Consider the following 16736-nt stretch of genomic DNA (forward strand, 5'->3'; position numbering starts at 1 on the left):
CCTACTTGTGCTTTATGGGGGATGTAGTATTGTTTGTGGTGCACCGGTTCTGCCCCAGGTTTTAGCTCTACAACTACTGGGGCCGCATGTCGTGCCAGGCCCGGTGGGTTGTCTTCTGCCCAAACTCCCGGTATTCAGAAGGGGAGTTGGGGTCCCTCTCGGACCTCTTCTACACGACCAAAGAGTCGCCATTCTTCCTCCCGAGGTATGGTGAGGGACATAATCTTAGCCCCTGATTTGCCTAATGTTAGCTCGGTGTTGCCACTATGGTTAAAGGTGATTTGAGGCTGGAGTTTTCCTCGTAGGTCTCTTCCCAATAATGCTACAGGGCAGACTGGCAGGTAGAGGAACTGATGAGTAATTTCTCAGCCTCCCAGGGTGCATTGTCGAGGCTGTAGAAAGGGCCGACAGACCCGTCCCCCCATGGCATCTGTGATGGTGACCTGTTTTGGGGAGAGGGGACCTATGGGCTGTGTCATGATGGAATGTTCAGTGCCTGTGTTGACCATAAAGTCAATGAGTCGGCCCCCAATTAACATTCAGACCATAGGCTCCTGGGGGCCTAGCTGGATGGAGCCCGGTCTGGCCTAATCTTCCCGGTATTCTTCTATACCAGCAAGTCCAATGAAGTCGTCTCCAGAAAGGTTTAGTGCCTGATGGGGCGGCTGGTAACGGCCGTGAGTGATTTGACCTGGCCTCCGGGGGTTCAAACCTGTTAGCAATTTTCCCAACTGCTGAGGACATTCATTTTTCCAGTGGCCTCGTTGGTGGCAGTAAGCACATTGGTCTTGTCCCAGCCTTTGTCTCCCAGTGCGTGGTCTCCCTTGACGTCGCACTCACTGGGATTGTCCCAGGTTTGGAATGGCATTTCACCCTGGGGTCCCAGCCCGCTTGACAAGTGCAGCAGTAAGCAAGTTCACCTTTTTGTCTTCTGATCCACTTCTTGACGAGCCTCTTGTTCATGATTGACGTAGACCTTGGTCGCCACTTCGAGAAGCTGCCTGATATTCATGCCACCAAATCCATCCAGTTTTTGAAGTTTTTGCCGGATGTCGCCCTGGGACTGCCCGATGAAAGCAGCATTGACCATCCACTGATTCTTGAGGGCCTCAGGGTCAAAGGGAGTGTAGAGATGGAACATTTCACAGAGTCTTTCATAAAATTGTCTTGGGCTTTCCTCGGGTCCCTGGAGAATTTCAGAGATCTTGTTCATATTGATGGCTTTTTTGCTACCATCCTTTAGGCCTCCTATAAGGGCTTGATACCGTTCCAGCATCTGAAAGTCACGGTCGTCATTGGGGTCCCATTGGGGGTCCTTCTCAGGGAAATGGTTTTGGGCATACATTTGAATGTTTAAGGCCCCAGATGGGGCATGCTCCTCCAGCCACTTTATGGCTCCCTGGGTGACTCACCAGCGCTCCTCAGTGTTGAAGAGAGTTAAGAGGAGTTGCCATCAATCGGCCCAGGTGGGCCGATGCGTTGGAACGATTGACTGAAGGAGGTCAGTCAAAGCCTGGGGCTTCTCAGTATATGATGGGGTATGATTCTTCTAATTCAAGAGATCGGTGGTTGTGAAGAGCTGGTACACAAACATGTGTCAGCCTCCCTGAATTTGGCCATCCTGATCATAGTAGATGGGGCCTCTGGTTTCCTGTAGGGGGAGCTGGAGAGCATCAGCCTCAGGGCCCTTTGTCTACAGCCGCCCATCTGTGGACCCGTACGGGGTCAGGACTGGAGGCGGCGGCATAGCAGGAGGGTCTGGAAAGGGGGTAGCGGGTGGGGCTGGTGGGGCTGGTGAGGGCGGCACTGAAGGCTGGGCTGGCGGCTCAGGGGCCTGTGGAAGGGGCGGGTAGATAGTCAAATAGGGTGGCAGGATCTCCTCTGGGTCTGAAGGCAAGACCGGCTTTTGTCTTTTTGTTTTGTCCTTAAGTGGCTTCCGGGAGGGGACCATAGCTCGGGCTAAAAGAACCCTACTCTGATTTTCCAAACAGGATCTCAACCAAGGGGGCCAAGTACATACAATGGCCTCCCACAAGTCGATGTAGGGGAACTGATCAGGGTGACTGGGGCTGCCGGTAACGACGAAGTAGGCTCTCCTAAGGAGGTCCCTGTCGAAGCTTCCCTCTGTTGGCCATTCAATGCCGAATGATGGCCAATCAATTTCACAGAAGGTGCGGAGCTTTTGGGGGTCATCTTAATACCATAATCTCCCAAGAACCACTTCTTTAAATTCTTTAACATACATCCTAATGGAGTCTGAGTACTCTGTCGCCCACCCATCGCAACCACCCGCAATTGGCGCAACACACAACCACTCAGAGATTCACTTTGTCCGTCTTCAGCTGCTCCCCTCGCGGGGATATTTCAGGCGCCTCTTAGCAATTGGTGGGTCGGTATAAGCCCCCGACTTGGATCACTAAACCATATGAGACAGTTTAGCGATACCACCCTAAGCCATATGAGGTTTGCCATGGACCAGCAGAAGGACCACTCGCTTCGCAGACAGACTGCATCTTATTCATACGGACTCAGACAGATTCATTCTCTGTCCGCTGCCCTGTTCCTGGGAGTCATGGTTTCGCTCAGAAATTGAGATACTTGGGTGACTCCGGGGGGCGATCAGTGTCCTCTTCTGTCCACTGATGGACAGGCTGCCTTAAGGGACCCAACTTGTCTGGTCAGGCAGGGCTCCCAAGCTGGTTCCTGTAGCCCTCCAGGTTCCTTTGTGCTCCCGGGTTGGTCACCCGTGGCCGGCAGGGGAGACGTCCCCACTGACGGACAAGGGTCCACTGGCGCCAATAGAGTTCGCATCCCCTTTCATCTGGGGGAGCCAGGCCTCAGGGACAAGAGAGGCGGAAAATATCGCCGTCTCCGTATCCTGGACTAGCCCCCAATTATGTGGCGGGATACTCGGACAGAGAGACAGGACACCAAGGCTCAGGGTGGGAAGCAATGTTTATTGATGCCGGCACTGGCTCAGCGGATTCATATCCAGAGGCTGAGCCCCGATCTGGACAGGACTCAGAGCTATATACCCTGAGGTTTCCGGGTTAGCAGCCAGGATACCTTATTAGGACATGCGGCATTGTGTTAGTTCCTGACTGGCTCCCAGGTGAGGTAGGAATTAGGAAATGTTAAACGCAGAAGTCTTGGTGGCCATGCGGTCCGGGAAAGCCTTTGATGAGGGCCCTGTGCCACAATAGGTTTTCCCTCTTAGTAACTGAAAAAACAAATTGCAAATAATATTCATTCTTTTTTTTTTAAGATTTTTTTTTAATTGGGGAATTGGGGGAGGGGAACAGTGCTGGGGAATCGGGGAAGGGGAACAGACAAGTTGCTGTCCTTTTGTTCTTCAGTCTAGTTGTGGAGGACGTCGCTTCACTGGCCCATGTTGGTATTATCAATGCGCTCTTCCCGGGTGAGGCAGTTGCTCCCCGGCCATTGGACAGCCGCTCATGGCGGCTCACGGCAGCTCACAAAAGCTCATGTCCACTGCTGGCCAGCCCCACTGCAGCCTATGCTGTCGCTGGCGACTAAAGGCAACCCAGCTCCAGTTCGAGCTGTTTTTCACCATCTTAGCTGTAGAGGGTGCAGCGTCATTGGCCATCATGTGGGATCTGAACCGGTGGCCCTGATGCTCAGAGTTGGTGTCCCAAGTCAACTCCTAACCAACACACCACTTGCCGGCCCATAATATTCATTCTTTTAAAAATTATTTTTGAAGTACTAGAAATACCTTGCTGTATTTTTTATTATATAAATGTCACTTTAGGGGACCATTTTGAGATTAATTTTCAGAAATATTTCTCTGTTTCTCGTTAATGTAGTGCATTTTGCCATCATTTTTCTGGTCTACCCAATATGGCTCATTATGGGGATAAATTAAACAATGTGACTAAAAATAAAATGATTTAAAACAATGTAAAGGTCAAAATGACCACTGCAGTGTGTGCTGTTCAGCTAATCAATGAAATTGACTGAATGCCTGAATCATGAGGATGTCCATTAACTACTGAAAATGCTTCTGAGATAAACACGTGGGACATTCAGATTATTTCACTTAAAGGAGAAGACATTTAAAGTAGTATATATTTGGCTTTCTTTAAAGATGGAGGAATCAAAACACTAAAATTTTGTCTTTACTATGACTTCTCCCTTTGTAATCTCATTTGTTCTTGCTGCTTAAACTATTATTTGTGTGCAAATGAGCTCTAAATCTCTGTCAAGTTCTGTCTTGAGTACTTAATAAACATTACTCAAAGCCTTTTGGACAGTTAAATCTTAATTGATATACAACTCTCCCTCTTTTATGTTTCTTGAGTGGCTAAGATTTAAAACTTGAAATTTTTACCTCTCCCTTTTGCCCAACTGTATAATCTTGCTTCAACCTCCAAAATGGCTCTTCTTTATCAATTTTCTACTCTCACTGCCACTGCTCTAATTTAGGCCCTTTTCTTTTTCTAATGCTTTTTTTTATAAAGCATTTATATGACATTGTATTATTGACAAAGCCTGCACTCTTCAACTTGGAATTTGTATTAGTTAAGATACAGGTTTGGCTGCTATGACAGAGAAACTAAAAAATAATTGTGGCCTAAAACTTTTTTTTTTTTTTAGGATTCTATTGGGGAATTGGGGGGAGGGAACAGTGTTGGGGAATCAGGGAAGAGGAACAGACAAGTTGCTGTCCTTTTGTTCTTCAGTCTAGTTGTGGAGGATGTCGCTTCACTGGCCCATGTTAGCATTGTGATCATTGCACTCTTCCTGGGTGAGGCAATCAGTCGCTGGCCATTGGACAGCCGCTCACGGAGGCTCACACAGCTCACCGCAGCTCACACTGGCTGCCGGCCACTCACGGTACCTTACAGCAACCCACTGCAGCCCAACTGCAGCCTACGCCGTTGCTGGCGACTCACAGCAGCCCATCTCCAGATGGAGCTGTTGTTCACCATCTTAGCTGTAGAGGGCGCAGCATCACTAGCCCATGTGGAATCTGAACCAGCAGCCCAGCTGCTCAGAGCTTGCGCTCCCGAGCCAAATCTTAACCAATGAGCCACTCATCAGTATGAACTGATGAGGTAGCTTTCCTATAAAAAGTTGTCGGGGACCCACGCTCCTTCTAACGTGTTGCTCTACCATCTTCATCATGCAGCTCCATTTTGTGGACCTGCTTCACTGCCCACCATTATATTGCCACATACTTATATAAAAGGCTAAAATGTTACTGTGGTAGGGCACACAGAATATTTGTAAGTGGCAATCAGTAGGATTCTTTTCTCTACCTTAATTTTAAGAAAGTTATTTTTATATGTGTTATATTTTAAGTAACAATTTTGTCTTTTGTATTACAATTTCATGAACTTTTGATGGCACTGTTAGACTTCTACACTTATATTTGGGAGGAGTAAGGTGGGTAACTTATGACCCTCAAATACTATGCTTGTGGCCCGTATTATCACTTGCAAACCCAGGGGCTACTTTGTGCTTTTCCTTTCTCTCTGTAAAAATGGTTCCTACTATCCAAAATTACTTTCTTTTGATAGTAATTGATGCCTAGCTCAATTTTTTTCCTCTTAAAGTATAGACAGATTTTATTCAATCACAATCTCCTCTTACCCTATACTCAAATTCTCCATTTGTATATATCTTATATTACTTCATGAGAAACAAAATAATTTCTTGGAAGGCAAAGAGTCCTTGAGTCTGGTGAACACGTTTGCATGTAGTTGATATTGAATAAATGTTTCCTCATTTGAAGTGTATTTCATATTTCAAATAGAATAAAGAATTGAGTGGGAAGGCTTATACAAGAGAGGTAGGCCTATCTTGCTTTATATGTAGTGTGTTCTCTGCGTTTGGGGAGTATATTCATCTCTTACAAACCAACAAATGAAATGTCAGTACCCTGACAGAAAATGAGTAAAGGACATGAACTCATGATCACACAACAACAATCACAAATGGCTTACATGAAAACATTTAACTTGTAATTAAAGAAGTATTTTAGAGCATTTTGTCATATATCAAGAGACAAAAATATGTATACTCTTTTATTCCTTATAGGAAACTTCTATGGAAATGGAGATGGAGTCAAAGCTTTATGATCACAGTATAATTTCATACTTGTGAATTGGAAATAAAAAATACCCAATGGTAGAAGAATAGTTTTGTAAAATATGGCACACCCATGATAGGCTACATTTCATAGTAGGCTATATTTCAACCTTTTGAAAGGAATATTTTCAAAGGGTGTTTCGTGATATAGCCTATGTAATGACATAGGAAAATGGTCACTATTACGTGTTAAATGGGAAAAATATACAATAGTCATTGAAGGAAAGCAAACTAAAACCACAATAAGATACCACTACACTATCTTCAAATTTCAAGTGTTCCCCCCAAACCCCCCAAAAAAAGAAAAGGGAAAAATACCAAGCAGCAGCAAGGATGCAAAGAAATGGGATTCAAATCTTGCTGGTGGGAATGCAAATACTACAGACATTTGGAAGACAGTTTGATAGTTTCTCATAAAATCAAAATACCCTTCCCATATGACCTAGCAATCCCACTCCTAGTTTGAAATTTACCAGCAAGATATGAGAGCTCCATTAGCTTCTCTTTCTTGCCAGCACTTGGCATTATTAATTTTTAAACATTTTTTAGCCATTATATGAGATATGTAGTGACATCTCATTATGATTTCAACTTGCATTTTCCTAATGACTTTTATGTTTTTCTCATGAATGTGAAATGAAAACCTGTAATCAATCACCTCTCTTCAAATATTTATAGCAGCTGTATTTGTAATCATGAAAAATTGGAAGTAATCCAAATATGTCTCAACTGAGGAATGGATTTTTAAAAACTGAAGTACATTCATACAGTGTAACACAGGAACAAATCTCTTCTTAGTCTAGGATAACACAAATATATGGGGCAAGGGACGATAATTACATATACTAAGTTGTAAGAAAAAAAGCTTAAAAATGAGCCACAAAACATATATAATGAAAACACATAAAAAATGTGACTATACAGAGATGAAAATGATCTAAGTATTTCAATATAAGCAATGAGAAATTAAGGAAAAGATGAAACCTTTGAAAGAACCACACAAATCAAATCAAAGAAGCTCAGAAATGAGATGACTAGGTTATAGAAGGATGTGAAATGAGAGCTAACAGAACTCAAGAAAGAATTAGGAAAAAGTGACATTGATTAAATTAGAGAAAAAAAACTGAGTATACATTACAGAAAGCACAATAAAGAAATAGAGGATAGAAAGGGGGAAAATAGAATAAAATCAAACAGACAAAGATTTTTTTTTTTAAGGAGTGAAAAAGAAGTGACTAGATAGGCAAAAGGAGCCAAAATACATATATGTATTAGGAGTTCCCCAAATGTATCAAAGCACAGTAGTGATGGTTACCTAACATTGTGAATATACTTAATACCACTGGATTGTACACTTAAAATGGCAAATTTTATATTGTTTACCACAATAAAATGTAAACCAAAGCAATGGGACAGAATAGCTGTTAGGATTATAGTTCAAGAACACTTGACATTAAAGAATGTTTAAATCTATCTATGTTGAAAGACTCACCGTGAATCTAGGGAATTCAACCCAGAACAGTTAACATTGAGAGGTATTCTTATAGAATTGTTGGATTTTAAAAATTAAAAAAAAACAAACATGCACACACACACAAATACCTTTTTGTATCCTTGAAAAAAAGGACCAACTCGACTTGGAAAGAAAATCAGATTGGATTAGATTTTTGGCAGCAACCTCCTACGCTAGATAATAAAACATTTTTTAAATACTCAAAGAAATAAATATTTCATATTTCACCAAACTATCTTTCAAGAATTTAGGATATCAGCAAAAATTTATAAACATGAAACAACTCAAGGAATATTGTTTCTATGAATCCTTCCTAAAGAACATACGAGAGAACAAATTTCAGACAACCAAGAAATGATTGGAGAATCTTCAGTACAAAGTCAGGTGGTGAACATTGTATTTTTTTTGTAGCACTAAGATTAAAATACAGAAATAATGGTGATAGAATGATATGTAAATATTATATAGTCTGACAATGTAGAAATAATGTAACCCACAAAAAAATGGGAAGGAAAGGGGAGAGTAAATGGAAAGTAGAATAAGGTGGTTGTTTGCCTCTTAGGAATTAGCTGGGAGGAAAAGGATAGCACTTGAAGTGGTCTGATGAAAGCTTAAGCATACTATAAGTAAGTATACATACTTAGATATATAAAATAAAACACTAATAAAAATAATATCAGTGATCAAAACAAGATGGCAGGGGAGAAGGAAGAGAAGAGGAAGTTACTAATTTTGTTACTGCTAATAGCAAGGAAATAGTATCTTTAAAAGAGGGAAGGGGCATGAACAGTATTATTTAAAGATACTATAGAATAAACCCCAAGAACAAAATACACAAAAACTCTCAAGTACTAAAAGAAATACCTCCCTTAAAAAGGTCAGATAAAACAGACCACATAGTAATACTCACACATTCTGTGTGTATATATCTATATCTATATCTATCTATCTATCTATCTATCTATCTATCTATCTATCTATATATATATAGTGTGTGTGTGTGTGTGTGTACACAGACAAAAAAAATGAATCAGATGTGAAATATCACAACACCAAAACCATCAAGTGTAATAATAAATTATATGGTCTCAATTTACTTAATGATTGCTATATACAAAAGATATAGTTGTAAAAAGTATGAGTTAATAAAGGGAATTTATAAAGAATATTTTAAAAAATTTTTAAAGATTTTTATTGGGGAATTGGGGGGATGGGAACAGCGCTGGGGAATTGGGGGAAGGGGAACAGACAAGTTGCTGTCCTTTTGTTCCTCAGTTTAGTAGAGGACATCGCTTCACTGGCCCAAGTTGGCACCATCATTGCACTCTTCCTGGGCGAAGCAGATCAGTCGCCGGCTTCTGGACTGCAGCTCACAGTGGCTGCTGGCTGCTGGCTACACATGGTAGCCCATGGCAACCCACTGCAGCAGGGGCTGCAGCCTACGCCATCACCAGTGACTCTCGGCAGCCCAGCTCCAGGTTGAGCTGCTGTTCAGCATCTTAGCTGTAGAGGGCAGTGTCACTGGCCCTCATATGTGGGATCCGAACCGGGGTCCTCTGGCGTCCCAAGCCAGCTCTTAACCAATGCGCCACTTGGCCGGCCCCATAAAGAATATTTTTTAAATAATCATAATAAAGGGAAGGGCAAAGATATATCAAATAAATGCAAATTTTTAAAAAACAGTTCATCTTGGTATCAGACAAGGCAGAATTTAGTTCAAAAAGCATTATGATGAAAGATATTGTATAAGCTAGGGGCTACATTCACAATGAACATTTTTTTTAAATGTCTATTTACCAAATTACAGCTCAACAGTTTTCATGAAGTAAAAACTAGAAGAGATGTAAGGAGAAATATAAACCTGATAATCATAAGGGAATTTAACATACCTCTCAAAATAAAAGTAGCGTGGGCAGAAAAAATTAATCATAATACATAATCAGTAAGGTAGCTCTTACAGATTTGTATCAGCCTGGATGCACAAATTAAGAATACATATTTTCAAGTGCACATGGGACAGTTATAAAAAGCTACCATATGTTAGAACACAAAGAAAACTTCAGTCCCAAAAGCTAAAAAGTCAAAATTCTGATCACGTGCAATAAAACTAAAAAATAATTTTAAAAATAAAAAATAAAAACCCAACTCCAGGTTTCCATCAGATGATGGCAACTCTAAATTCAGATCTCTCCATATACCTTAAAAAAATACAGATCTATAAGGGGAGCAAATTAAACCACCACTACTACCCTTGTCTCACATAATTTCAAATTATGGGTGTGTAGAAAAATAAACACTGAAATGTAGAAGAGCCAGCTCTGGAACCTATGCTGAAGTGGCAAGTGAGGTTGAGACTGTTCAGAACAGAGGACAGGTGAGCAGGACCTAGGGTCGGTAGGATGCAGATTAAATAACTCTAGAAAGAGAATGCCCCATCCTAAGGAAGGACATACTAAGAGGTTTGAGACCTATTAGGCAAAAGAAGGGGACTTAAAAGTGCATGGGACCAAAGAGGCAGTCTCAGAAAGGCACTGCTTCTGGGAAAAGCACCATCTACCTCGAGGCTTGGTGGTAACGAGAAAGAAGAGGTAGAAACTAAGGATCTTGGTGAAACAGAGTAGAAGACAGATCAACCTTTTTCCCATTCAAAAAGGGAGTCATTGATTTAGAAACCTTTCTATATTATACCAACAGGAGGTGCTGTTCAACTGAAAAATCCAGCCATTCTTCCAAATCCCTCACTCCTGTTTATGTACTGTTGTTGTCTCGTTCAGGAAAATCAAAACACTTCAAAATGAACAAAAAATGGTAAACAGCATCCATATAAAGTTACTATAAGTAGAAAACATAAACTGAGTCCAAATATTTCAGATAATGAAAAGTCCCCCCCCCCAGAACATTCAACTACAGAGCTTACGAAAGCTACAGCACAATACTCTTACCTGAATTAAATATTCTTAAACAAGCATTTTCAGAGATAAATTCTCAAATACAAATTCAGAACCTCAAAACAAATGTACAAAAAGTGGAAGATATGAAAAGGCAATTTACTGAACAGGACATAAAATGAAGAAACAGAAAAATCATCTTTTAAAATGAAGCTACCATTCAAGGTACCTGAAGGAGAATAAATTTGACTGAATATAAAGGACATTGAGGAAAGACATAAGTTAGCCAAAAGAATTAAAATTAAATGAAGGTAAAAAGAGTCAGAGAAAAAAGCGATTGATATAGACAACAGGTAAAATTAGAGTTACTAAGAAGAAAAAACAATAATAGAGCTAATATTTAAACTTCAATACATGAAAACATTCTGGAAGTAACAGAAGGCTTAAATCTACTTATTGAGAAGGCTTGTTGTGTACTGGGGAAATTGATCCAGAAGGGTCAACTCTAAGTCACGTCCCAGTAAAACTATTGGTCTTTGAAGATAATTGAAAAATTCCTCTGGGTTTCCAGGCAGAAAGAAGAGTCTAGCAACAAACTTCTCACAGCAACATAGAAAGCAAAACAGCTATGGTACAAATTTAAAGTCTATGAAATTGTTAGCCAAGGATTTTATAACTATGACTCAATCCCAGGAAAAAGTAAAAACCATGATAAATCCCACTATATTAAAAAGAAATTACATGATGAGCAAAGTAAAAAAAGTGACAAAGTGGGAAGAAATATTTAAACTTATATCACAAACAGCAAATTTGCTTAATGAAAATAACCTCCTAAGAATCAAGGCAAATGACCAAAAACCCAGTAGAAAAATGTGCTAGAGATGAAAACAGAGTTCACAGATAAAGAAATGCAGATGACAAATATATAAAAGATGTTCAATTTTAGTCATACAAAGAGACATACAAATGAAAGCAAAACTAGAAATTACACTAAAGCTTCTCAGCAAAATGCAAAATTATAATACATATGAGTACTCTATAGACCCTGGGAAACAGTCACTTTGATGCATTGCTGGTAAAGATAACAAAAGCACAAAGCCCAGGAGGGAATTTGGCAATATCCAGCAAAGTTGCATATGCACTTATCCTTCAGTCCAGCATCTGACTTCTAGGAGTTTGTTCTAAAGACCTTGGCATAAAATAAAAATGGGCATTTGTATAAGGTTAGTTACAACAGCATTAACGTATTAGCAAAATCTTGGAAACAATCAAAATGACTACTAATAGGGAACTGATTAAATAAAGTATATGCAACAATGGAACAATCTCCAGGTAGACCGTCTCCCTTTCAAGTCACCTTTTTCCCCAGAAGTCATAAAGAGATGTAGAAAGTTTCCATGTACCAATATGGAATGAGCTGCAGAATATATTATAATATGAAGTGGAAAAAACCAAAGGCACATAACAGTATACAGAATAATCTATATGTAGAGAAAAGGTGCCAATGATGGAAAAGAGATTTCTCTAAATATAACTTGATTATATAGTTTTAATCTGAGAATCACGTATATTTGCATGTTCAAAAATAAAATTATATAAAAAGATAGAAAAGAAAAATCTAAAAAAGAACTGAAACATTTACATAACTATATAGCATTTTGGTGACATACCTACCACACAAGAAAAGGAACATTTCTAGTGACTTTAGAAAATAGATTTTGGACTGTGCCTTCTAATGGGGTATATTCAGTATTATTATTGTTGTATTGCTATTTTAAAAGTATTTTATGTATATTTTTGGATAACCTAAGTGTTGCAAAGTATTGAACCAAACCTTAGAAGTTTATCAACTTATTTGATATATCAACTTTCTTGTAACTTCAATTTAGTCTGGAAAGCCCTTCAACAGATTGAGTAAAGTGCAAATTACACAGAAAGACAGTTAACATAATAGAGTACATGTTATATGGCAACTGTTCTAGGTAATATATATATATATAAATATATGATACTATTTTTCTAAGAAGTTCAGAGAGGATGAGATTTAAACCCCTATGTGATTCCAAAGTCTGTTTTTTTCTACTATATTATTGCAGGATATACATCATATGTTGAGAAGAAAGAACATTAGGGGCTAAATGTTCTATTTAAACCTGTAGTTGCTGCTCAGAAAAGAAAGCTGCAGATCCAAAGTTAGTAATTTATATGTTCTTCATGTAAGAGCAATGTACTGAACGGGAGAAGTGTAAGTTTTCTCTTATTTCTGATGGGAAATAACACACACACACACACACACACACACACACACACGTCGTCTTATTGACGTTGGAGATAAAAGTTTTACAAAAGTTTCATTGATGACTGAAATTAGTAAAAGATGCAGACCAGAAGTATGACAAAGCAGAAAAGAAAAGAAAAAAAAAATTAGTGGGCATGGGTTTTCGATATGCTGTTTAAAGCTAAAAAAACCCTTCAAATCTTCCCTGTGTGACACTTCAATGCTCTTCTAAGCTTTGCACAGCCTTTTTGTAAACATTGGCCTTTAAGATACTAGTTTAAATAAGTTGTATTTCCCCCTGTAAAAGATGAGGACTGATGGAGATTTCAGAGGTGTTAGAGTTTCCCTCAGCCAAGCCACCCCTTCACACTTCTGCTGGTTTCCCCTGATGATAAAATATTTTCATTCAGTTCAATACTACTTTTTAAAAGATCCATCACTTGAAGTAGTTAGGGAAGGGGAATTTTCCTATTTTAATTTTATTTATCTGTATATAATTATGGTGGAAATTTAATTTATAATTCTATATACCTGATAACCATAAGAAAATATGTTGAATTTTCAAAATTAATTTTGAAGCTTTTCTTTTTTTTTCAGAAGCTGGGTTGATCAGTGACTTTGGTGAAGGCTGAGAAAATTGAAACCAATTTGCAGATGATACACAACTTTTAAGGTAAGCTCATATAACTCAATCAGATTGTAAGTGTTCTTGACAGACTTGCAGACTACAGTAACACACTAAACTAAAATTTGTCAGGAATAAATACAATACCCTGATTTAAATTTTACAAAGGAATTGCAGAAGTATTAAATAGACTTCCATTTCTGGCAATATGATAGACTAAAGATCCAGCAAATTTGTAAAATACTAGATTCAGTACTTAAAAAAAAAAAAGAAAAAGAAAACCCTTTAAAATAAGTGGATGAGCTTTTAAAAAAAAATAAGGGAAACTTTCTGGGGCTAGAAACAAAGCAAGTACATTCTGTGAGGTAAGCAAGTGCCAAAGTCACTGAATACTTCAGGAGCATCCCCGGATTTGTGCTGCCATAGAAACATGTGCAGGGAGAGGAATGGGGCCTGGCGAAAATTCCTTGGCTTCTGCAGAGTGTAGCGGGCCTGATCAGAGACCATTTTGGAGAAGTGTATAGCTCTGGGTAGTTCAAAGCTCCCCTAATAATTCCTGATTAGAAGCTCACATTCTCTTGGATTTGAGGCCTGAAATTATACTATTTTCATGGTCCCTAAAACTCCACAAATAGAGAGTTTTAATTTAAAATGGACTTGGGTCTGTAATGCTCTTTGGTACCTGGCAGAAACAATCACAATTCCTCCATGGAGGGAGTTATCAACCCCATTATCAAATACTCATAGTTAAAATTCTAATAAATAAGCTCATACACATATAAAAATCACAAAACATAATAAGGGGAAACAAATCAAAACACTTTGAGCAAGAGTCGGCAGATACCACAAACAACTAAAACAGATCTATAGAGATTTTATTAATTAGAATTATCCAATACATGGGCCGGTCAAGTGCGCATTGGTTAGGAGTTGGCTTGGGACTCCAGCTCTGAGCAGCAGGGCCCCAGTTTGTATCCCACATGAGGGCCAGTGACGCTCGCCCTCTACAGCTAAGATGGTGAACAATGGCTTGACTTGGAGCTGGGCTGCCGTGAGTCGCTGGCGATGGCATAGGCTGCAGTGGGGCTGGCTGGCAGCGGGTGTCAGCTTTCATGAGCTGCCGCCGTGAGCAATGGCTGGCGAGTGACTGCCTCACCCGGGAAGAGCGCAATGATAATACCAACATGGGCCAGTGAAGCGACGATCTCCACAACTAGACTGAAGAACAAAAGGACAGCAACTTGTCTGTTCCCCTTCCCCGACTCCCCAGTGCTGTTCCCCTCCCCCAATTCCCCAATAAAATCCTTAAAAAAAAAAAAAGAATTATCCAATACAGAAAATAAATGTTTAACATGTTTAATAAATTAAAAAAGGGATTTAAAAATATAAATAAAGAGTAACAGACTATAGAAGTGATTGGGAACATTCAAATAAGAACCTATTAGAATATCAGAAATGAAAATATAATTATAGAACTTAAAAATTAAATGGTGTATTAAGCCAGCATGTAAGGCACAGTTAAAAATAGAAAGAAACTACATAGAAGGCCATACACAGAGAAAGAAGATATAGAAAATAATAAAAGAGATTATGAGATGATCCAATCAGAGTTCCAGAAAGAGCATGGAATAGGAATGAGGCAATTTCCGTGGTTGCCATTAAAAACTTTCCAGAATTGATGAAAGACACAAATCCCCACATGTAAGGAACCTAGTGACCACTAAGCAGGGTAAATAACAGGAAACACTCATTTTACTGTTGTCAAGCTGTAGAATGCCAAGTGCAGAGTGACCAGTAGGTCACAACCCACATTAAAAAAAATACTATTCTAAATGGTGTCAACTGATGGTTGTTGGTGCCAATTCAACACCAACAGGAATCCCCATTTTGGAATGCAGCAAAAAAGGAAACTTTATTCAGTGTAAACAGCTCAATTGTGATAGAGCAGGGCTGTGAGAACAGCACAGCTGTGGAACAGCTCAGTAGTGTTACAGCTCAATTATGAGGCAGCACAGCAAGCCTGTGAGGTGGCCCTGGGGCAAGGTCCCTCTCTGGCTAAACAGATCTGATCTGTACTGGTCTGCTCCACTCTACTCTGGGGAGATGTCTTTGGTGCATCAGCTCCAGCAGGGGGAACACAGTCTTTTGTCTTTGGTGAAAAGAAAAAGTATACTCACCCAGACAGAGGGGAGCTGACTTATATAGACAGAAGTCTCGGCCCATGGTCCCTGATTGGTCTGTCCTCATGCAAATGAGGACTCCAAATCCTCATAGTTTAATTGATCCAAAAGGCACTGTTCTGATTGATCAGTGAAGATGCTGATTGGGGATATGGCTGTGCAGCTCTGAGTAGACAGTTGTCAGCCTCAGCTCTTTTGGCTGAAATAGATTTCCAGGAACTTCATAAGAGCTAGCTTAAATGACAGGCACACAGTGTAGGCAGACAGGTCAGTGCAGGAGGCAGGCAGCTCGGTACAAGCTTCTCCCTGAAGTGCAGTTTGTGTGAAAGGCCCCTGTATAGAAATGGCTGCTAGGCTGTTTTTTAAATTTGAGCCCAGTTAGCCACCAGGAGACCTTCTTGTAGGTATCTTCCTTCTCAGGGTCCACAATGGTATACTTAAAGAAGAAGGAAAGTGGTACTAAAAGGAATATATGAAATGAAAGAAGAAAGAGGGAGTAAAGAAAACATGAATAAATCTAAGCCAGCATTGGTAGAAGGAAACAGTAATAATAATGTCTAATTTGTGGTCAACAAACAAGGTAGAACTACAGTAGTGTACTGGCCTGCGATGGCAAGTAAGCTAGGAGGGGTTGATTGAAATTTCGGTATTCTAAGGTCCATGTACTGTGCGAACTGATGTATTTCAAATGTAACCACTAAAAGAAGACAAATAAATTGTTTTTCTTAATCCAGAGAAAGAAAATAATGACACAAAGGGAATAAACAGTAGAAGGAAAGAAATAAGTACTCACTTTTTTTCTTCTTTTATCAGCTTAGTTATTTTGAGATTCATCCATGTTGTGTGTATCAGTAGTTTATTCCTTTTTATTGCTGAATAATGTGTCATTTTTATGGGTATACCTCATTCATTTATCCATTCACATATGGATAGAAACAGTTTGTTTCAATTTTTTTTGCTAGTACATATTAAGATACTGTGAATATTCATGTGTAAGATTTTATATGGACCTAATGCTTTCTTTTCTTTTGGATAAATACCTAGAAGTGGAATAGGTACATTATACAGTAGGTGGATGTTTGGCTTTTTAAGAAGCTGCCAGACTTTTTTTTAAAAGATTTTATTGGGGAATTGGGGG

At 39.5% G+C, this 16736-nt stretch overlaps 1 protein-coding gene across 3 annotated transcripts in view; it reads left to right on the forward strand.

Annotated features, from left to right (window-relative positions):
* CAB39L (calcium binding protein 39 like) overlaps positions 1–16736 on the forward strand; it is a 149373-nt gene that overhangs the window by 19226 nt on the left and 113411 nt on the right. For all 3 annotated transcript variants that reach the window (XM_019650867.1, XM_019650869.1, XM_019650868.1), the window contains exon 2: positions 13391–13466. The gene's annotated coding sequence lies outside the window, so the exon portion shown is untranslated. The remainder of the gene's footprint in view (positions 1–13390; positions 13467–16736) is intronic.

This window comes from Hipposideros armiger, unplaced genomic scaffold (genome assembly GCF_001890085.2).
Source record: "Hipposideros armiger isolate ML-2016 unplaced genomic scaffold, ASM189008v1 scaffold_148, whole genome shotgun sequence".
Taxonomy (NCBI): Eukaryota; Metazoa; Chordata; class Mammalia; order Chiroptera; family Hipposideridae; genus Hipposideros; species Hipposideros armiger.